The following is a 23,505-nucleotide window of genomic DNA, read 5'->3' as shown; positions in this document are numbered from 1 at the left end:
TTTCCTTCTTCCCAAACCACCAGCCCCTGCTTGCAGCTCCGCAACCAACCCAACTGTCTCAACCCACAGTAGACATCTACATGATACAGAGTCTTGCTCCCTTTATGCTACTCCATTCCTTTCTGATGAAAAGCTTTCTTTGGCTCATCACTGCACACCTTAGTATGTGCCCAAGAGTGTTAGGAGCAACACTAATGCCCCTATTAGTTCTTATTAAAATGCTAAGAAAGAGGGGAAAAAAAGATACCATGGAAAAACAATCTGCAAAACACCACATACCAGAACTCCCACTGGGAGATTCACAACTAACGTTAGAATACATTGGGTTCTGGGAATCCTGTGGTAAATAAAATTGTCTAATTTTGTTTAATCAGCATTTCATTCTGCACAAAACCATCAACACCACTTGGAATTCCTCTCTTGTTTAGCAAACTTTGGCAATACCACCGGTTTGTGATCTCAGGAGTCGGGTGGTGGTGGGTAGTGTTATCAAACCTGAACATGCATGAGGACCAGCTGGAAGGCTTGTGAAAAACCTACGTTGTTGAGGCTCATCCCAAAGATTCTGAGGCAAGTAAACCGGTGGAACCCCAGAGTCCACATGGTGCTCCTGAGTAATGCTGCTGGCCTTAACAATACCATGAGAACCAGAGTTTCTAGGAAACAAATTCAAACGCCTTAGCACAACATTCAAGTTCCTCCTCCTCTTTTATTTTGAGAGAGAGAGAGAGAGAGAGAGAGAGAGAGAGAGAGAGAGAGTGAGTGAGTGTTGGAGGGAGGAAGGGAGGGAATCATAAGCAGGCTCAATGCCCAATGCACAGAGCCCAACGCAGGGCTCAATCTCACGACCCTGAGATCATGACCTGAGCTGAAATCAAGAGGTGGATGCTTGGGGCGTCTGGACAGCTCAGTCAGTTAAGTGTCTGACTGTAGCTCAGGTCATGATCTCATGGTTTGTAAGTTTGAGCCCCATGTCAGGCTATGTGCTGACAGCTCAGAGCCTGGAGCCTGCTTTGGATTCTGTCTCCCTGTCTGTCCCTCACCTGCTCATGTTCCGGCTCTGTCTCTCAAAAATAAACAAACATTGAAACAAATTTTTTTTGGAGTTGAATGCTTAACTAAATGAGCCATTCAGACACCCCAAGTTCCTTCTTATTTTAATCAGACCTTCTTCACTTTGTTTTTCTCCAATTACTTCCCTTTGGTTATTTTACGCTGTAGCCCAAAGAAATACCTCCTCTATCCTAATTGTCCTTTCCTGACTCCATTATCTCCCTCTGCTCAAACGCTTTTATCTTCAAGATCCAGGACAAACAGATGCTTGGTGGGCTTGGCTTGGCCTTCTTTACACAGTTTACAACTTCCTGTCCTGATCTGTAATTGCTTAACTTCTACTGTAGTCTAGAAGCTGTAGGAAGGCATATTCTGTGTCTGACTTATTGTCTAGATCATATCTGGCAGAATGCTTTATAGATTGTAAGGGCTCAAAAAGCACTTGATAAGTAAATGAATGCATGGCTAGCAAAAGCAGCTGATTTGAATTAGGGGAGATTCTTAGTAACTCTAAACTGCAAGATGGGTGTGCAAACCCACCCTGGTTAAGTGAACTCTGCTACATTCAAATTCAATTCAGTGAAAATACACTAAGCACCTCTTCGAAATTAGGGCTTTGAAATGAGGCTTCCCCAAACGGTTTTGTAAAACGTATTTATGGCACAACATGAGCAGTTGTGTATGGTGGCCCAGGTTATAAATGTGAGAAAATGATCCCTAAACTCACAGTATAAAGCCTATGGAGTCACTTAAATACACACACATGCACCCCTTGATCTGTGAAGTGGTAATATGGATATATACACACACACATAAAGTCGTGAACTAAGACTTACACATTTCGCAGTACGTAAACATAATAAATAAACAAAACACAGTGGATAAAAGTGAGGATAAATAAAGTATATAATACAGGAAAGACCATGTTTTGAAGTTCTTACTTTGTCTTTTTTCATCCACTCGCTCAAGACCCGTGAGAGACTGACCCATCGCTCCACAATCTGTTTATTTGTGACATAGTAAATAGATCAGGAAAAAAAATATTTAGGGAAGTAACTAGAATGAAAACTAACACATAGGTATCATAATGCCTCGTGTGGGGTAATACATAACAAGAGCAAGCTGTGTGCTGTTGGGTAAATAGAAGTATTCCTGTTGTCCTTTCCCAGGAAATAACTTCTGGTTTCTTCCAGGCCAAGTTTTATCCAAAATCACATAACCTAAGCCCCCTTTGGAGGAAATGGCATTCAGCAGTTGATCTCATCAGACATTGCCGGTTTCCATAGAAACTCTTGTAGGATGCTCCTGCTTGTCTGGACTAAGTGCCTCTCCCATCAATTCAAAATGAGTCCAGGAAAACTCTGCCTTGGTGCCTGACATCTCCCAGCCCTGCTCTGTTGCAGAAGAACAGAGAGCACTTAAGTCAGCATCTGTTACCCTTATCAGAAGAGCTGTCTCCATTACGGACACACAAAATGAAAGATTAAACATTGCCTTGTCCAATTAGCCTTGGTCTAAATAGGCTGTTCCCTGCAGGAGTCTCATAAAAAAAATGTTCCTGAGGTTCATATTTCAAAAAAATAAACAAAAAGCAAAACCAAAAGGAAAGAGCCTGGATACTACAAAAGGAACCCTGTGTCCTATCGATTTATATCATTACATAATTACCAGCAGACTTTGAGGGTAATGTCTTTATGCTGGAAGGTTATTCTTTTTTGTTGTGGGAGGAGGAGGGGAGTAGCAGCAAGAATTTTAGGACTTGGAAGGAAGATCATTTAAACTGTCTTAGTTTTTGGAGGACCTGGGTGGCTCAGTTGGTTAAATGTCCTACTCCGGCTCAGGTCATGATCTTGCAGTTTGTGGGTTAGAGCCCAGCATCAGGGTCTGTGCTGACAGCTCAGAGCCTGGAGCCTGCTTCAGATCCTGTGTCTCCCTCTCTCTCTCTGCCCCTCCCCTACTTGTCCTGTCTTCCCCATCTCAAAAATGAATAAATGTTAAATACATTTTTTTAAACACTCTTAGTTTTATCTAGCATACCTGCTCACCATAACCAGGTTCACCTGTGCAAACAAGAGACAAAGTTAATCTGCAGTGTAAGAAGTCAGCAAAGTTATTACCCTTAGGGAAGGGCTAGTGACTGGAAGAGGCCATGAAGGGAGGCTCCTGGGGGATATCTTATTTCAGTATCAGGGTACCTGGGTGCATCCACTTCATTAAAATCCAATGAGTTGTACACTTATGATTTGTGTGCTTTTCTAATTGTGTGTTAGTTACACTTCAATGAAGAGATTTTATAAACAAACAAGTAACAGACAAAGCAAGGCATCTAGGCAATGGAGATATCTGGCCTGGAATAGATAAAGGCAATCACAGTCTGCTAAGTTTCCTGCTGAACTAAACTGGAAAGGTAAGTTAATAACAAGATCGAGATTACACATGAAAGATGCCAAAAACAGTGACTGTGGAGCCTAAATCACATTCATTCTTCTTCAATAAGAGTTTGTCCACGAAGTGTGTCTACACCAAGCCTTATTCTTACCCACTAGATGATGTAAAACAACTGGTGTTTATAGGAGGCATTTATGGGATTATCTGCCCAACAACCTGCCTCTATAGCTGGGAACTTGGCCAGCCATGGACAACTGGTTCTGTGTAACCCTCGGGATCAGTTGTTAAGCCCTTCCTGGTATTCCCAGGGATTTTCGAAAACAGAATTGGAAAATTGTCCTCCTGGATTCCTGAGACTCTAATATGTATAGTTCATTGGCTGTTGGAAGTCACATTTTCCACTAAAGGGAGAAGAAGTCTGGTCTATATAAATACAGTACATTTACATCAATATTGCAGTCAAGGGGGTCTTAGACGCTGTTATATATTTTTCTATAAAATCGGCATCAATGTATTTTATCATTTATGGCTTAACAAAAGCAACGGTGAAGTCAAGATGCTTGACTTGTTAACCTCCAAAGGTATCTTTGTTTCATCCAATGGTATTTTTATCCACCCAATTGCAGTCACCCATGCTCATAAGCATTTGACTGACCTTATAAAAACCACATGCAAGTACCCCTTCCCCTGCACAACCATTGGTAATCTGCTCTACAGTTATAATTCTCAAGCCCAACAATTCCCAATCTCATGGAGACCTGTGACTCAAGGACTCTATCGCTCTTTCATTACCGATCACAGTTCTCACACCTCTCTCCTTTCTTACTCACCCCAAACCCCACTGCCTATCATATCTTACTTACTCTTTCTTCCCCCACCTCCCAACTTTCCCTCCATCATACTCCCTTTGCCAATTCCCCAACATGGTTACAGCGAATTCTTGGTCTACCAAGCAACTGTGGTCATGGAGTTGAACTTAGGTGGAGAAAAAGCCACAGCAACACTGATCAATCTTCACTTTCAACTTAAGATCAAGACCCTTAAATGAACACTAAAAGATTGTCTAACAGTCTTTCTTTAGCGTGTTTACTCTTCTACTCTCTTAGAATACACTCTCCTCAAAACCTCTAATCTCCCCTCCCTGCACCCCTTCTCAATGATAATATTGACCCAAACTCAACTTCTTAAATATGTCAACATAAACCAACTTCAGTTCCTCACCCCTCTCTTTCCTCAGACCACTCCAATGAGAATTCTCACCTCCTGTCAACATCCCCAGTGACCTCCCTATTGTGAAATTCAATGGGCTTTTTTCTGTCCTCATCAACCATCTCAACAGCTTTGACCCAATTAGCCACTCTTTCCTTGAAACATTCTCTTCTCTTAGTGACAGCAATTCCATACTCTCCTATTTATTCTTGTGCTCACCAGCCACTTGTTCTCAATAATGACCTCTTTTGCTCTGCTTAACCTTCACACATTTCGGTGACCCAGGGCTCTTCTCTCTATATTCTCTCTTCCTAGGTGATCTCAGATGGTCCCAGAGCTCCAAATGCCATCTATGTTCTTCACTCACCTTTCCGTCTCTAACTCTCATACATCCAATTGCTCCAGACTCTTATATCCAATGACTTGCTTGACATTTCCACTCCAATATGAAGCATATTAAAGTTTAAAGCAGAACACTTGATTTTTCAAAATAAAACCCATATTTTTTCTCTAGTCTTTCCCGTATGAGTAAATTTCATACCATAAACCCAAATGAATCCTTGTCTGTAAATCCAAATGAATCATGTACCCCACCCTAAGTCAGCCTCTATCATACAATCTCATTTTATTTTCTTGATGCTTATCACTATATGAAATTTGCCTGCTCTTTCATTTGTTCACTTATTTAATGTTTATTTAAAATAAATAAACAGACGGAGAGGGAGACAGACAATCCGGAGCAGGCTCCACGCTGCCAGTGCAGACCCTGACATGGGGGCTCAAACTCACAAATCATGGGATCGTGACCTGAGCCGAAATCAAGAGTCAGATGCTTAACCAAATGAGCCACCCAGATGCCCCACTGTTTATTCCCTTATTATGTACTTCCCTCTACTAGAAAATAGCCCTCTGTAAGATCAGGGACAGGTGTTGTTCACTGCTTTCTTCTAAGTGTTTAGTGCTGGTACACTGTAGACACTAGATAAATATTTGCTGAATGAACAAATCATAGACACAAAATACAAAAATAAAAAGACCATTTAGAAAACACTAATGAAGAACGAACTATAGTTTTTTCTGAGTCAGCATCATTATCATTTACTATTAAAACATTAAAAAGACAAAATCTGAAACTCATTTCTGAATTACCCAAACAAAACAAAAATGAGATACATTTTAGTCACTCCAAGCAGACTGTAATTTGGCTAAGAAGCAAAACAAAATCTGCTTTCATTTTAGCATTACCAGCCTTTGACAACATAAATCACTGTCTCTAGCACTCTGGGGCATGAATGACATCTGTGAATTAATAAACCCTTTGATGCTAAAAGAAAACAAGTTGCTCTTACTAAGTTACATCCAACTATTGAATCTAAATAAACACATGACAAACATTTTCCTCACAGCTTTATCTTTTAAACAATCAGAGAGAACAGACCAAAACAGGATCTTAGCAGCCAGTTCTGCATGACTGGATTGGACACTTCCAAATAATTTTAAGGGACTATTTTTCTCCTGTTCTTATGTACTTTTGTCCCCTCCAGAACTTGGATAGTACACATACAACATACACCTACTATTAAAACACTCTGATTTTCAAAGAATAAGATTTGATTGATGTGAGTATATTATCTATGAACCATAAACCCAATCTTTACTCCTGTCTGCTATATCAAATATTGAAAATGATCTGTTAACTTTACCCAGCTGTCCCTCCCATAGTTCAGCTATATAAGTGAAGTGTCCCCAATTCAATTAAAGAATTTCCCAAATTTGGTCTTAACTAAAAAGATGTTGGCTTAGTCACTTGAGCCAGGTCTACAATGGGCTTGTTCTTGCTTAGTCTTTCCAACAACGTACAACTTAGAGAAAAATGAGCCTAACAAATAAGCCTCATCTAGTATTAGCTTCTACAAACCTATGTCCCCTCTTAATGATCATAAAAATCTCACATTGCCCTACTATAGATCTATTTTATGAGAAACAGGAGTAACTCCTCTAGGAGAGCTAAATTGATTAAGGTAAAGGTTATATATAATCAAATGCACCCATGTCACCAGTACCACAACCAAGATACTGGAAGCTTTTATATCAACCCAAAAGTTCCTTCAGGCCCCCCTGATATCCCCACCCCCACACCCTTCCCTATATACACACCAGCCACAAACGCCAACCTGCTTTCTGTCACTACAGATTATTTTTATGCTCTAGAATATCCTATAAATAACAGCATATGTACCGTTTTACATATCATATCTTTCACCCAACAGGGTGTTTTTGAGGTTCACCCCAGTTATGGTTTGCACCAATAACTTGGTCCTTTTTCACTGCTAAGCAGTATTCCATTGTATGCATACATCATAATATGTTTATCCATCACCTGTTGCTGGATATTTGGTTCTTTCCAACTTTTGGTGTTATGACTAAAGCTGCTATGAACATTCATTTACAAGTCTTTGTAAGGACAGAAGTTTTCATTCTCTTGGGAAAGAAACCTAGGAGTGAAATTGAAGGAGTCATACTGTAAGTGAATAACTTTCTAAGAATCTGCCAAATGATTTTTCTGTGGAAATGCACTAAAAATAGGTTTCTTATTGCTTTCCAGATTTACATTTTAATATTGGAACTTTCAGACCCTACACATCAGTTTTCCTTTCTCTGCCCCGTAAGATGCTCACGTGTTCTCAATCTCCATGAAAGTTCAGTGTGCTGGAGTCACCCCACAACGGGAGGCTGTTACACACAGCCTGTAAGGAACAACTGTTACACACAGCAATGCTTTTGTTTTTTAAATATGAGATACTGAGTGAATTGGGGAGGGTTCCCTTAACAGACTCCCATGTGGGTATGACTAGTAAATCTCGCGAGAAGGAAGGAACTTTTTTTTTTTTAATGTTTATTTTTGAGAGGGGGTGGAGAGAGAGAACGAGTGGGGGAGGGTCAGAGAGACAGAAGGAGACACAGAATCTGAAGCAGGCTCCAGGTTCTGAGCTGTTAGCACAAAGCCCGACGTGGGGCTTGAACTCAAGAACTGGGAGATCATGACCTGAGCTGAAGTCGAATGCTCAACCGACTGAGCCACCCAGGCTCCCTGGAAATAACTCTCTTCTAAGAGAGTTTATATGAATCATATTCTCCCATATAAGGCATTAGAATTGAATTTGCTCAATATCCTCCCTACGGAAGACCTCAGAGATCCCATTTCTCCTGCTCCAGTTTCATGAGGCTGGTATCCATGAGAAAAAGCTGAAGGTTTCCACTAGACTACCTTATTTCCAGAGTATTCAATATTCTAAGTAGCATAAGGGAAGAAAACTGAGCTCTCACTTAGCATTCTCCCAATTAGGATCTCTCCCAGTGATTTGTCTAGACCAAGCCATGCAGGAAAGACAGATACACATGGTTGAAATAAATGTTCTGATTAAACTATTCATCCCAAATTGGGAAGAATTACTGCTCACTCATAAATAAATGCACTTGCAATTCCTTTCCAGATTGTTATTTAATGATTTGTGAGGACAGGCCAAGTGTATTATGAATATAAAGTAAAAGAGGCCACAGAACTTTTACAGTCAGATAATCCTAGTCCAAGAGCCATTCACCTGAAAGGGTCTACTTCCCCACCTCTTCAATCTGGGCTAGACTGTGACTTGCCTTGGTGAACAGAACGTGGCAGAAATAATTGGGGTGTTTTTGCACCCACTCACTCTCTCCCCCTTGCTCTCGCTCCATGTACTTTGCTACTGCCGTGTGAACAAGCCCAAGTCAGCCTGCTGGAAGGCAAGAGCCAAAGGAGGAGAAATGAGCCATTCCAGTTAATGCCATCTTAAACCAGCCAATCCTCAGTATACCCAGAAGTTGACCACAGATTCTTTTTTTTTTTTCAATATATGAAATTTATTGTCAAATTGGTTTCCATACAACACCCAGTGCTCATCCCAAAAGGTGCCCTCCTCAATACCCATCACCCACCCTCCCCTCCCTCCCACCCCCCATCAACCCTCAATTTGTTCTCAGTTTTTAACAGTCTCTTATGCTTTGGCTCTCTCCCACTCTAACCTCTTTTTTTTTTTTTTTCCTTCCCCTCCCCCATGGGTTTCTGTTAAGTTTCTCAGGATCCACATAAGAGTGAAACCATATGGTATCTGTCTTTCTCTGTATGGCTTATTTCACTTAGCATCACACACTCCAGTTCCATCCACGTTGCTACAAAAGGCCATATTTCATTCTTTCTCATTGCCACGTAGTATTCCAGATTCTTAAGTGAGCCCAATGGAGATCAGTAGAACTTCCCTGCCAAGGCCAGTCGACATTGCCAATCCACTCAATTGTGAGTTAAATAAATGGTCATTGGTTTAAGCCACTACATTTTGGTGGGGGGGGGGGAGTAGTAGTCTGTTACAGCAAAGGCTAAGTGACACACTGATCACTAAGGGAAATAGCTTCTTTCCCATTAGCAGTGCATAGACTCTACTCCCACAACTTTTCCTTATCCCTCATGGCCCTGAGTCACGAAGTTCTGGAGTCCTACTTAACCTATGCCTGCCTTTACCTACACTGCCTGTAATGCGCTGAACAGTGTCTCCTCAAAAATTCTTATGTTGAAGCATTAACTGCCAATTACCTAAGAATGTGATTGGATTTGGAGACAGGGCCTTCAAAGAGGTGATTCAACTGGAATGTGGTCATTAGGGTAAGCTTACCTAATCCAATCTGGCTGGTGCTCTTATAGAGAGAGGAAATGTGGACACAGACACCAAGGATGTGCAAGTATGGAGAAAAGTCCATGTGAAGATACAGCAAGATGGTGGCCATCTGCAGGCCAAAAACAAAAGCCTCAGGAGAAACCACTCCTGATGATACCTTCTAGCCTCTAGAATTGTGAGACAATAAATTTATGTTGTTTAAGCCACCCAGGCAGTGACATTTTGTTATGAGTGCCCTGGATGACTAATAACACGGTCTGGGGGTGGGGGGAGGGATGTGAAGTTTCCCATTTTTTTCCCTTGTAGTCACTCTTATAATTCCTTTCTTAAGCTTCAATGAAAATCTTAAACACAAAGAATTATTGTAAAAAATATTTTTAATGCATACTAAAGCTACCAAATAAAGTACAAAAATTAAGCCCATCACTTTTTGGGAAAGAAGTTACGCCCCACACTCTCATAGATGGCCTGGGTCTTTTGCCCAAAATCCCTTTCTTGCTACCTTGTTTTATTAGTCTAATACTTGTTCCTGTACACTTATTTGGGTTTCCCACTCAGTGCTTTAAATGATTTTATTAATACACATACATGTATATAGCCCACACACAATGCAGTCTGCTTCCAAACTCTTATTCTAATGAGGGTCAAACAGAAAACACATCTCTGTTTCTCATAGTTTCCTAGTGTGGAGTGTCTAGGGGTTAAAGCTGATTTCTCCAGCACCCACCCCAACCCCCTCCAAGAGCAAGCTCTCAGCTTCTATTAGATGAGGACTTTGAGGGCCATCTGGAAATGCTTAAAAAGCAGTTGCCGAGGATTCACAGATAAGACTTATTTCCAAAAGGAAAATCCCACATATTCTCAAAGGAATGGACCAGAGGTCAAACACACTGGAAACAAATGTGAGTCACCCCAGCAACTGATCCCGGTAGAGTCACAAAATCACTCTCCCACCTCCTCATTCTTTCTACCTTCTGACTTCATGATTTTGATGCCTAGGTCAGAGTTTTCCTTTATAGGAGAGGTTTGTTGTTGTTGTTGTTGTTTTAATTGCTTATATAATTGAAGACCATGACTAATACAATTGAACATATGCACAAACCAGGAAACAGTATCTAGTTATCACAGCAAATAGGAGGTTGTACATTTGCTTTTTTCCAAAGGGCCCCTTAGAATTCTAATGAGCAGCTTTAACCCAATAGCCTGCATACTGGGTTTGCTTTGAATACCACCAATGCAGCTCTTGTCAATGTTCCTAAGGAATGATCTTAAGCAAGAAAAGCCTTTGGATTCTACCAGGCCTATAATAACCCCCCATGCAACTACATGACTATTCACTGGGTTGCTCCTTTGTCCTGAGGTGTAGTACCACAATTCAAGAATCACTACAGGACAAAACAGTAATAAAAGAGGAGGAGGAGTCCTGAGTGGACAAAACAACATTGGGGGGAAAAAAAGGCTGAAAGACTCACACTTCGTGATTTCAAAACTTACAACAACAAGGACACAGAAATCCCAACAATGTGATACTGGCATAAGAATAGGCATATAGAACAATAGACTCAATAAATAAATGCTTGAGACTCAATAAATAAATTCACACATTTGAGACTCAAAAAATAAATTTATACATCACAGCCAACTGATTGTCAATAATGCTGTATGATTTCACTCACATGTGGAATTAAAGAAACAAAACAAACGAACAAAGAAAAAAAAGACAAACCAAAAAAAGGACACTTAACTACAAAGAACAAACTGATACTTACCATTGGGGAGGTGGGTGGGGGGATGCATGAAAGAGGTGATGGTGATTAAGAGTACACTTATGGTAATGAGCAGTGAGTAATGTATGGAATTGTTTAATTACTGTATTATACACCCAAAACTAATAGAACACTGGATGTTAACTCTACTGAAATTAACATTTTTAAAGTAAGTAAAAATTAAAAAAAAAAAAAAGAATGCCAAGATCTTTCAATGGATAAAGAACAGTTTCTTCAATAAACAGTGCCAAGACAACTGGATATCCACATGTATAAGAATGAAGTTGGACCCTGACTTGACATTAAAAAAAATTCACTCAAAATGGATCAACGACATGGTTATAATAGCTTTAAACCACAAAATTATCTGAAGAAAACATAAGAGTAAATCTTCATAATCTTGAATTTGGTGATGGATTCTTATATACAACAATGAGAGCAAGAGCAACAACAAAAAAGTGAATTCAACCTCATCAAAATTTAAAAAAAAAATCTGTGCATCAAAAGACACTGTCAAGAAAGTAAAAAGACAACCTACAGAATGGGAGAGAGTATCTGTAAGCCATAGATCTGATATGAATCACGTATAAAGAACTTTTATCAAAGGGCAATCAACCTACTTAAAAAATGGGTAAAGGAGGGGCGCCTGGGTGGCTCGGTCGGTTGAGCGGCCAACTTCGGCTCAGGTCATGATCTCACGGTCCGCGGGTTCGAGCCCCGCGTCGGGCTCTGTGCTGACAGCTCAGAGCCTGGAGCCCGTTTCAGATTCTGTGTCTCCCTCCCTCTCTGCCCCTCCCCTGTTCATGCTCTGTGTCTCTCTGTCTCAAAAATAAATAAACATTAAAAAAAAAAAAAAAAAAAAAAAAAAAAAATGGGTAAAGGACTTGAACAAACAAATCCCCAAAGAAGGTAAACAAATAGCCAACCACCTCATGAAAAGATGCATATCATTAGTCATCAGGGAATGCAAATCAAAACCACATGTGGTATAATTCCATACCCATTAAGATGGCTGTAATAAAAAGAAAAGGAAAATAGGTGTTGGCGAGGATGTGGAAAAATCATAACTCTCTTACATTGCTGGTGGGAATGCAAAATGGCACAGCTACTGTACAGAAGAGTGTTATAATTCTTCAAAACATTAAATTCAGAATTAAAACAGGACTCAGAAATTCCATTCGATACCCAAAGCAACTGAAAGGACTCAAATACATACACACATGTGCAAAGCAGCACTATTCACAATAGCCAAAGATGAAAACAGCCCAATTGCCCATTAATGGATGAATGAACAAATTATGGTACACACATACAACAGATGTTATTGTTCAGCTATGACAAGGAACGACGTACTGACATATGTAATATAACATAGGTGAATTTTTAAAACATTGCATCCAGTGGAAAAAAAGCCAGACATAAAAGGTCTCATATATGATTCCATTCATATGAAATATCCAATAGCAGAATGGTGGTTGCCAGGCACTGCAGAAGGGGAAAGTGGGGAGTAACTGTTTAATGACTGTGGAATTTTTTTGGGGGTGATGAAAATATCTTGGAACTAGATAAAGGTGGTGGCAGTTGCACAAGACTGTGAATGCACTAAAGGACAAAGGATTGTTCCCTTTCAAATGGTTAATTTTGGTTGTGTGAATTTCATTTAGGAGGAAGAGGAGGAGGAAAAGGGGAGGAGGGGGAGGAGGAGAAGGAGGAGGAGGAGGAGGAGAAGGAAGAGGAGGAGGAGGAGGAGGAGGAGGAGGAGGAGGAGGAGGAGGAGGAGGGGGGAGGAGGAGGGGGGAGGAGGAGGGGGGAGGAGGAGGGGGGAGGAGGAGGGGGGAGGAGGAGGGGGGAGGAGGAGGGGGGAGGAGGAGGGGGGAGGAGGAGGGGGGGAGGAGGAGGGGGGGAGGAGGAGGGGGGGAGGAGGAGGGGGAGGAGGAGGAGGGGAAGGAGGAGGAGGGGAAGGAGGAGGAGGGGAAGGAGGAGGAGGGGAAAGAAGAAGAAAGAAGAAAGAAGAAAGAAGAAGAAAGAAGAAGAAAGAAGATGACGACGACGACAAGAGGCAAAGTAGCCAGGTCTTTAAGACCGAAGCCCCTGAGGATGGCAGAAAGGTGCACCAGAAGAGACAGTGGTATTGGCAAATGTGGATGGAGGAAGCAGCAGAAATACTGTCAACGCATGAAAAGAAGATGGTTCAATATAGGGATGGTCTTCCTCACAGAAGAGCAGCATCTGTGCATAGTCTGGAATCCACAGAAAAGTCACTTTGTAGAGTGCCAGAGGGCACAGCACCCCTGGGTAGGAGGTCCTTAAAGTAAGGACAAAATGGTATCTGAGTTCCTCAAGGCTGGTTCTTTGCAGACTGTTTATTCCTTTACTTTTGTACTGAACAAAGAGCATAGGGCTACAGAGGCGCACAAAGAGGCCAGCCAGTTAACTAGCAACCAGTTTGAAGCCTCAGCAACATCCACAGGAAAGGAAAACACGAAGAACATACGGAGTATAAGACAGGTCCCATACACGCACCATCTCGTCCTCAGGAGAGCTTACAGGATCATCTCCTATAAAGACTTCCAAAACCCATGAATCAGGCAACAGTCTGCTTGCTCATTTTCCAGATGGGAAAACCAAGGCCCCAGGTTTCAGAGTTCCCATTCTGACTCCAACACCACCATGTGTCCACCCAGGTGAGAAAGTACAGAGGTCACCAGGAACAAGTAAACTTCTAATTGCTTAGGGACGTGGGTTTGACTTCTATTTTTCTATCAGTCCTGCAGGGACTCTTTGACATATCTCCGATGAGAAAATGGGCTGCACCTACCCAAATTCTAGACTGCTATATTATTACTCAAGGAGTAGGAAAACCACTACCATCACAGGAGCTTCTTGCTGCTAACTTTTTCTGAGTACTGCCTTCTCCCAGCTACCTGAATCCTCACTGTTAAACCGCAGGTCCTCTGGCCACACAGGAAGAAGGGTCAGCAGATCCTGTTAGCATTTTCACCAACCGAGCCACCGGGGTCCTCTTCCAACTGCTCTCCTCCTGCTTTTGTGACACTGAATCCGCCCCCACCCATGACAGGGGCCACAAAATACAGCAAGAAATGAAGCAGTTGATCTGTGAGGTGGTTATGGCCCAAGGTCACAAGCTGGTTCCTCTCCTGGGAGGGTTTATTTTAGTCCTCAGGCCTCAGTAAATAGCCCTTTCCCACCTGAGGACAGCAGACCAGATGCCTTGCTCCTGTTTTCATTTCAGAAAAGTAGGTAAGGAGTTTTTAAATGCAGCCATTTCCACTGGGCTTTTGCCATTTTGTTGATACAGCACAAAAGTGTACAAAGACTGGGGAGCTCTACTGAATTTATTTTTTTCCCTCCCTTTTACAGAAACAAACCAAACAAAGCAAATATTTACATTTGGCAGGGGGAAAAATCCATATTTCACATCTGGAAAAGCCTCTGTATGCCCATCTCAAAATAGGTGTCTGTAACACTGAGGGGAGAAGTTCTTGCTGTCATGACCACTCAGGTTTTTGGGAAATGACACAAAGAAACAATTTTAATGTCATAATGACTTCATCAGCAGCATTCTCATGAGCTACATGTGAAAAGCCCAATCCATGAAATGGCCAGCTGGCCATTCATTGCCTAAGCAGAAGACTTTAGAGTCTTCTTAAGGGCAGCCCAGTCTAGCTGACCAGGGAAGGGAAAGGGAGAGAGCCACTGTGCAGAAACGTGCCCAGTAATGAGTGGTCTGTTCATCCTAGAGCATTCCCAGATCATGGCAAAGAGGTTGAGATGTGTATAGTATAGGAGAGGGTCCCTGTGGCAGATGGTATTTCTAACATTCTCTTCACACAATGGGACTTTAACACTCCTTCCACTGAGAGGTGGGCTTTTAAGTATCCTCCCCCTTAAAACTGGGCAAGTTTGTGATTCACCTATAACCAAATAATATGATGGACATGATGCAGCATGACTTCCAAGGTCAAGTCATAAAGTGATGCTGCTTCCAGCTTGTCAGCTGGAATCATCTTGCCAGAGCCCACGTAAGCCTTCTGGCTGCCCTGAAGCCGCCATGATGTGAGGAAGCCCACAGTTGCCCGTGAAGAAAGACCATCTGGAGAAATCCTGAATCTATATTAAGAGAGAGGGGGGCAAGTCAGCCATCAGCTACTCCAGCCTCTTGCTCTTTCAGCTTCAGAGGCCATCTGAATACAACCGCTGGAGTGACCCCAAGCCAGAAGTGCACAACAGAACCCACCCAAACCCCTGACCCACAGAAGTGAGTGAGTGCTGCTGTTTCAAGCCGCTACATTCTGAAGTGATTTCTTACACAACGATAAATAACTAAAACAGACCCCAGCATATAAACTGCATCATCAGATACCTTACTCCATACACTGGAAAATGCAAGTTTTGAACTGGGTCACAATCTAGCCACCACCTTCCATTCTTACTGTGTATTTAGTACTCCAGCCTCATCGGTTTCCATGCAAGTACCCCAAATTTTTTAGAACCTTCTTCCCTAACACACATTATGTACATATACACATCTTTCCATTACCCAAGACTCCATCCTTTCCTCTTTAGAATCCTTCCACATACTACCGTTCATTCATGATGCTTTTTCCTCTAAAAAGTGATACTAGAATTCCACACTCCTGAAGGTTATTAGTGACAGCTTACCTGCCAAACCCAATCGTTTTAACCATACTCCACGGGTATAGGACATTGGCTCATTAAGGGAAAGTCAGCTCACTTTCTCTGGAAAACAGTACTGCCTCATTTCTTTATTGAGCAGGATTACCAGGGCGATTCAGGAGCCCTAACAAAGTCTTATCTCAAAGGAAGTAAGCCTGTTACCAGAGTTTTTCTAGAACATTCTGAAGTTGCTCAGTGCCACTAGCCAAATGTGGCTTCTGAGGACTTGAAATATGGCTGGTCTGAACTGAGATTTAAGTACAAAATATACACCAGATGAAAGAAATGTAAAATCTCAATACTGTTTATATTAATTAAATGTTAAAATAATAATTAGGATGTACTAGGCTAAATAGATTATTAAAATTAACTTCAGGGGCGCCTGGGTGGCTCAGTCGGTTAAGTGTCCGGCTTCAGCTCAGGTCACGATCTCGCGGTCCGCGAGTTCGAGCCCCGCGTCGGGCTCTGGGCTGATGGCTCAGAGCCTGGAGCCTGCTTCCGATTCTGTGCCTCCCTCTCTCTCTGCCCCTCCCCCGTTCATGCTCTGTCTCTCTCTGTCTCAAAAATAAATAAACGTTAAAAAAAAAAAATTAAAAAAAATAAATAAATAAATAAACGTTAAAAAAAAAAAAATTTAAAATTAACTTCAGCTGTGACCCTGGACTTTCCAGCCTCCAGCTCAGGCTGCTATAACAACCAATTCCTTTTTACTTTTTTAATGAGGCCACAAGAAAAATTGGAATCGCATATGCTGCTCACATATTTCTATTGGATCACACTTTTGTGCTCTACTGAATTAAAGGTACCCAAGGAAACACCATATATATTTCCCTAAAAACTCCATAGAAAAAAATACTCTTAAAGGCAAAGGTGAAATATTAAGGAATACAATTAAAAAGGATGGTTAAGAGAGAATGAAAACTAACAATTAGTGTGTATGCTCAGAAATGCTGCTAGCAAGAATAAGTTACAATCATACAATCAGACAATATCCTTGCCTCCTGGTTCAGGGCACTGAAATCATTATTCAAGCTGACATACATCTAAGGAAAGCTTTGAGATTTCAGAATTTATTATTTTTTTAAGTCAAATATATGTAGAAATTTTACTCACTGCAAATTACCTAGGTATCTCTCTGCACTGCAATCTCTTTCGGACTTAAAAATATTTGAAGCAGTAGCTTATTAACTTCCCTGGGGAAGAAAGTGAATTTAAGGTGCTTCTTGAAATGCAGAAAACTTGTACCAGGAAATATATGGCTGAAAGTCTTAAGGGATGACAAGTAGGTCTGTAGGAGTGAAGTAATGACATGGCATTTAATGACATGGTTGCTGCTAGGTAGAACAGACACTCCCATGTCCTGTCACCACTGGTCCCTTTTAGCTGTCCTGTGTGCCCATCTCCTGGCTTGTATGTGCTTTGCTTCTAAGAGATGACACTTGCAATTTTTTTTAATTTTTGAGAGAGAGTGTGTATGTGTGCACCCGTGCAAGCGGGGGAGGAGCAGAAAGAGAGGAGACACAGAATCTGAAGCAGGAGCACAGTCTGATGTGGGGCTAGAACCCACAAACCATGAGATCATGACCTGAGCCAAAGTCGGGGGCTTAACCAACTGAGCCACGCAGGTACCCCGGCACTTGCAGATTTCTTAAGAGAAATATCCCTTAACTATTGGAGCTGCTTCCTCAGCAGATGCAAAGACCCCAAATTCTCTCAAATTCACAGCCTCCCCCCAAACCAGTCCACAGCCAATGGTTGCTGCAAGGATGGGGAAGCTTGGCCCCTTGCTCTGGGGCAGAAGGAAGTGGTTCTCAGCAGCAAGTATGCTCCAGAGTTCCTCCAGGATCACGGCTGAGACAAGGACTTTGCTCAGAAAAATCCCCCTGCTTCCTTCTTCCCTGTCCCTCTCCAACTCACTTGTTTCTCTTGGGAGCACTCCCTTAATAAGACACCCGTGCAAAAATCCCTCATCTCAAGTCTGCTTCTGGGGAGCTCAGCCAGACTCTTGTCATGCATGAATGGGCTCTAAGAAAACATGAAACCAGATTTTTGTTGTACCACAAATAAGAGCTTCTATGTATAATACTTAAGAGTTCAAAATAACTGCACTATCCACAATTTACGAAGAATCATCTTTGTTCCCGAAGAGCACTGCAGCAACCCTAGGACACAGGTCTTAGATCTAATAAATTAATTAATTAAAAAATAAAATAAATATAAATAAATAAATAAATAATAAAATAATAGCTGGTACCATACATATAAACATACGGCTGTCACTATATATCTATGCCTATACCTCCAGCTGCAAGACACATTAGGACAGCCTGGAAGGCTCCAAAGTAGAGGCAAAAGGAAAAAGAAGTCAACGTTAAAGTTTGGGGAGTTTCATACCTGACAGTAACAGTGTACATTCTGTATATAATCAATATTTAATAAAAAACAATTTAAAATCATTCAGAAAGCAAGGAGCCCCAAATTTAGGTAAATCTTCCAAATTTCAATACTGCAGGAAAGAAGGTATCAAGGGTTGTTTTCTTTCTTTCCATGATATTTGAAGACCACCTTTGGTTTGACTTATAAATTCCTCTTTACCAAGAGTCATCTTGAAGCTAGAAATATAATGGCAAGAATAATCCAAAAATAGTCATTTTGCTCTCTATGTAAATATTTTCTATTTTAGGAGTTTAAGCCTAACACTGCTAAAAAGCCAAGTTGAATGGGACATAAATAAGAATATACACTTTGTACCATTACAGGAATTAAAATATATTCTGAATACCTATGGTGCAAGCAACAGGCTTAACACAAATGCTTAGAACTAATGTACAGTCATAGGTACTCATGATGGGAATCACAGAGAAATAAAGCAGGTGTTCAAGATAAAACCAGAAGACTTCCAGCTCCCAGGTCTAGAGGTTTCCAATTTTGAATATGGAAAGACATTATAAAAGAACAAGATTTCAATTCAATGTGAAAATGAAATGCCTCATAATACAAGATACTCAACAACTGAATGTTGCTAGAGTTGAGCTTTTTTATTTTTATTTTTTATTTTTATTAATTTTTTTTAACGTTCATTTATTTTTGAGACAGAGAGAGACAGAGCATGAATGGGGGAGGGTCAGAGAGAGGGAGACACAGAATCTGAAACAGGCTCCAGGCTCTGAGCTGTCAGCACAGAGCCCGACGCGGGGCTCGAACTCACAGACCGCGAGATCGTGACCTGAGCCGAAGTTGGCCGCTTAACCGACTGAGCCACCCAGGTGCCCTGAGCTTTTTTAATAGAGGATGGAGGAAAATAAATTCTCTCTTTGGGAGGAAGGCAAGACTAAGGTAAGGGTAACCACCACCTGGTGACATGTGGGGCACTGGGTCCAATCAGGTCCTATTTGAAGAGGGAATGGAAAAAGAGCCCACATACTCTATTAGCTGTCTTGGGACCTGAGTCCATCCAAAGTCTTTGTAAAATCCAGTGCCTGGCATTTATACCACTTCATATGGGAAAACTTCTTCTTGGAACTTAAAATGTTTAACAAACAACTTCTAAGCTATGTTTTTAAACTTCCGAATCAAGTGTTTATTTTCACCACACACATAATTCATTTCTAATAAGCCGATGAAAATGATCTCTTATTTAAGAATAACAACTATTGCACAGCAAAAGCAAACAGTCCAAAAAGAATGTAATAAAGGCTAAAAAGCAGATGTCATGCCTATCCTGATTTAAAATCCCTAGAGAGTTATTTAGAAACCCCTACCCCAACTCTGGTTTTCCTGCTAAAACATAGTTTATGAATCATCCATGGGAAGCAGTAAAACACAGTGCACTCAACTAAAAATAGGTAGGGACACTCAATAATAAATCTACTCTCTTGATAGTCTTGTGTCACCATTAAATACTGATCACTTAGAGAAGTGTGATTCTTCTCTCCCCTCACAGAAAGGCTGGAAAAAAATCAGCCACAGACCCTGCTGGAAGGTAACAGAGTGTGTGACAGGACTTGCAACGTGGTGAAAAAAGTAACATTGATTTAAAATGCCTGTAAGCTGGGGTTCACCTCTCAGGATGAACAGTGAAGTTGCTGGTTATTTTTTATCATGCATCACTATAAAATGACTTCTTGCCTGTTGAAGAAATGATACATAGTCCAAGCGTTTCCCTTATAACATAGGACTCTCTACAAAAAGTCCTATATAAGTTCCTACAGAAGTTACAAAAAATAGGAATTTGATTAAGAAGTCAGAAGAAAACTCATATTAATCAAGATCCTGGCTCTAGAATAAAGCATTGGCAACCTCTAGTTTATAAATAAAAATAATTGGCCACATAGAGCTATTATTGGCCCCCATTTCAGCATTTCTTTAGAGATTTATAAAATGGAACTTAGAGAGGCACTGGGAGAATTTATTTCTGTCATTTCCACAGGTAGTTCCCACAGAATGGATGGTGGATTCTAGCTGACAATGAGGGTAATTGTGATTTTTTCCATATTTGTGGGACTCTTCCTAAACATTATCTGCATGGGACTGAATACAAGTCCTACATTTTTTCCTCAGAAATAACTGCAGAGAACAGGAACTTAAATGATATCTAATGGCTCACTAAATGCCGGCAATACTACCACAGACAGTGAGGAGAAAAGCTAGTGAAGGGTGAAGTGCCCTAGGTTGGTGGAATGAATGAACTGGAATCTGGAAAATTCCAGGGGACTGATGCTCCGTTGCACGAAGGAAAGTAGCTGTCAATCAGTTTTGAGGGGCACTTCAGGGTGGACATCGGTATAAATGAAGGGGGATTCACCTTACAGATGCTAAGTTCTAGAACCGCACAACTAGAAACTCTACCACAGCATGCAGAATACTCACCAGGCAGATGTGGAAGGGACTGCAAGTGATGTCCACTTAGTTGAACTCACAGCGCCGTCCTCTGTGAAGCAAGCAGACACAGAGCAGTGAAAAATCAATGAGAGGAACCTTTAGGATTCTCATGTAAGGAACAGCTTTGTGCACTTCAAAATCAGAATCTATAATATTAAAAACACACACACACATCAGAAAGGCACATTAATACATTAGTGACATTACTTTCCAAATGAACAAAGACACACAGTCATCAAATCAGAAATGTTACCGCTACGCCAGCCTACAGGGTTTATAGATCCTCTTCGCTGTGCTGATCTACTGTTCAACCTCTTACCGTGATAATTAAGGAACAGTTGAACAAGACCATCTAAGATCTTTTAGAATATAAATCTTTTCCTGATTAACAGTCAAACGTCCTTAGATGAACTGTAAGAAAAAGTTTGCCACTTCGATGAAGAACAGTGCTGAACACCTAAGATTTATAACGGATTTGCATCTTTCTACAAAAAGTGTATTTTTGCTACATGTTTTTTGTTGTCTTTGTTAACAAGTTGGTGATGTAGATTCTGGACTTGACATTAGATTTCTGGTTTGGTGGAAATTTAGATTTTGAGATCTTTCCAAGGTGGGGTTGGGAGGGGTGGGAAGTTCCAGGTGGTATCAGAAGTACACAGAAGTTAAAAGCAAATCCATTCGCATTTGGGAGGAGCAGAGGTGGAAAATTTGGCAATTGAGGGGCACCTGGGTGGCTCAGTCAGTTAAGCATCCGACTTCAGCTCAGGTCATGATCTTGTGGTTCATGAGTTCAAACCCTGCGTTGGGCTCTATGCAGAGAGCTTGGAGCCTGGCGCCTGGTTTAGATTCTCTGTCTCCCTCTCCCTGCCCCCTCCCTGACTCATGCTCTGTCTCTCCCTCTCTCTCTGCCCCTCCCCACTCATTCCCTGTCTCTGCCTCTCAAAAATAAACATTAAAAAAATTTTTTTAAAGAAAATTGGCAATTGAAACATGGGAAAATGACGTCTGTAAAACGTGAACTGCATTATTGAGAAAGTCATCGTCGATGTATAGAGATGTCTACAGTAAGGTTCTAGGTAGGATGGTTCATCCATGATGCAAGACTATATGCCATTAAAAAGAAAGAAGCAGGACACCTGGGTGGCTGAGTTGGTTGGACGCCCAACTTTGGTTCAGGTCATGATCTCAGGGTTCAGAAGATCAAGTCCCATATCGGGCTTGTTGCTGTCAGCACAGAGTCCACTTCAGATCCTCTGTATCTACACCCCCCGCCCCCCCCCTCAAAACTAAAAATACAAACACATTAAAAAAAAAAAACAGTTGGATCTATATGTACAGATTTAAAAAAATCAGGTCACAGTATTAATTTTCAAAAACTCAAGTAGTTGAGTAATATGTGTACTATGACCCCAATGTGTTAAAACAAACCTCGCTAACCTATGTGTAAATCCTATTAGATGCAGAGAATGTATCTGGAGGGATAACAAGAAATTTGAGTGTAGCTGTCCCAGAACTGGTGCTGAAGGACATAAGAGGAAAAAAAAAAAAAAGGACCTTTGCATTTTAACCTAACATTTTACCATTGTGTGCTATTTTACCACGAAACCTGTTACTTTTATAATTGAAAGTGAAAAACAATCCAATTCATCCCAAATTTTCTAGAAGAACAAAATATTCCATTTTAAAAATACATAAATAGAGAATATCTAGTATCATGTGCATTTGTTTATTGATTTAGCAAATATTTACTCTGACCCAGGCTCTAGGCATGAATTGTATCATATATAATCCACATAAACACTCTAAAATGTATATACTGTGATTATTCACATTTTATAGAAGAGAAAACTCAGAAATGACTCTTCAGAAATCACACAGAGCTGGCATTCAACCCCAGGCACCTTGACACATATTTAGCCTCTATGGAACTGCCTCCTCCATGGCATGCACCCTGTTTTCATATTAAATTTATATTTGTAATGAAGTATTGTAAGAAAGTATTGAAAACCATCACAGCTATCCCTAGCACCTTGCTCAGTGTCTAGCATATTAGTGTGCTCAGGAAATCTTCATTGAACAGGTGAATAATTGGGTGGCCTGCCGATAGCCAGGAACTTCAACTACATAACTATGTTATGCCTCTTGGGACTATGAAACAAAGCAGAGTTCCAGAAACACTCATTGATTAAGGACCCTGCTGTACCATGCTCCTAATTTTGAGAAACTACTTGCCACCCAAGTCCTTCTGTAACAAAAGACTTAAAGACAAGATGTGTTTTTCCTCTGCCTTCTCTAATTCCCTAGGGACAACCCATCGTTCCATACACCTTTCTAATTCTGTGCGTGGCTAGGATACTGCAACATTTGAGGAAGTCAGTGATGAAATACTTAACCACAAAGGAGTGAAATGGTCTAAACAGTTTGTCATGAACTAGCTATTGGCATATGGCAGATGAACTTTTATAACTGACTTAGTGTCGCAGTCATATATGAATCAAGGCCTCAACTTACCGCCTTTTTCATTCTAACATTACTCCAGGTGTTAAAGAGTACAAATGAGTTCTTTGTAAAAGAGAGACTGTGTGTGTAGAAGTCTCTGGATGTCTGTGTTTATGTGTGTCTTTGCATATGCTTTTGGTCTATTCTTCTGTAACACAGAAAGAAACCTAATAAATAGACAAAATTCCCAAATATTAGAAACCTATTGGTGCTGGTAAACAAAAGCTGGTTTTCATTCAATAAGGGTGGCAGCATTATTCCATGTGGAAAGAATCGACTCAACAAATGGTGCTGGGACAACTGGA

At 41.0% G+C, this 23,505-nt stretch overlaps 1 protein-coding gene across 12 annotated transcripts in view; it reads right to left on the bottom strand.

Annotated features, from left to right (window-relative positions):
• Positions 1-23,505, bottom strand: part of PLCB4 (phospholipase C beta 4) — a 420,803-nt gene that overhangs the window by 232,790 nt on the left and 164,508 nt on the right. For all 12 annotated transcript variants that reach the window (XM_053890434.1, XM_053890428.1, XM_053890431.1 and 9 more), the window contains one exon: positions 20,690-20,750. The gene's annotated coding sequence lies outside the window, so the exon portion shown is untranslated. The remainder of the gene's footprint in view (positions 1-20,689; positions 20,751-23,505) is intronic.

This window comes from Panthera pardus, unplaced genomic scaffold (genome assembly GCF_024362965.1).
Source record: "Panthera pardus isolate Hobbes unplaced genomic scaffold, ASM2436296v1 HiC_scaffold_25, whole genome shotgun sequence".
In the NCBI taxonomy this organism is placed as follows: domain Eukaryota; kingdom Metazoa; phylum Chordata; class Mammalia; order Carnivora; family Felidae; genus Panthera; species Panthera pardus.
The sequence above is the reverse complement of the archived record's forward strand: the minus strand, read 5'-3'. Positions and strand labels throughout refer to the sequence as shown.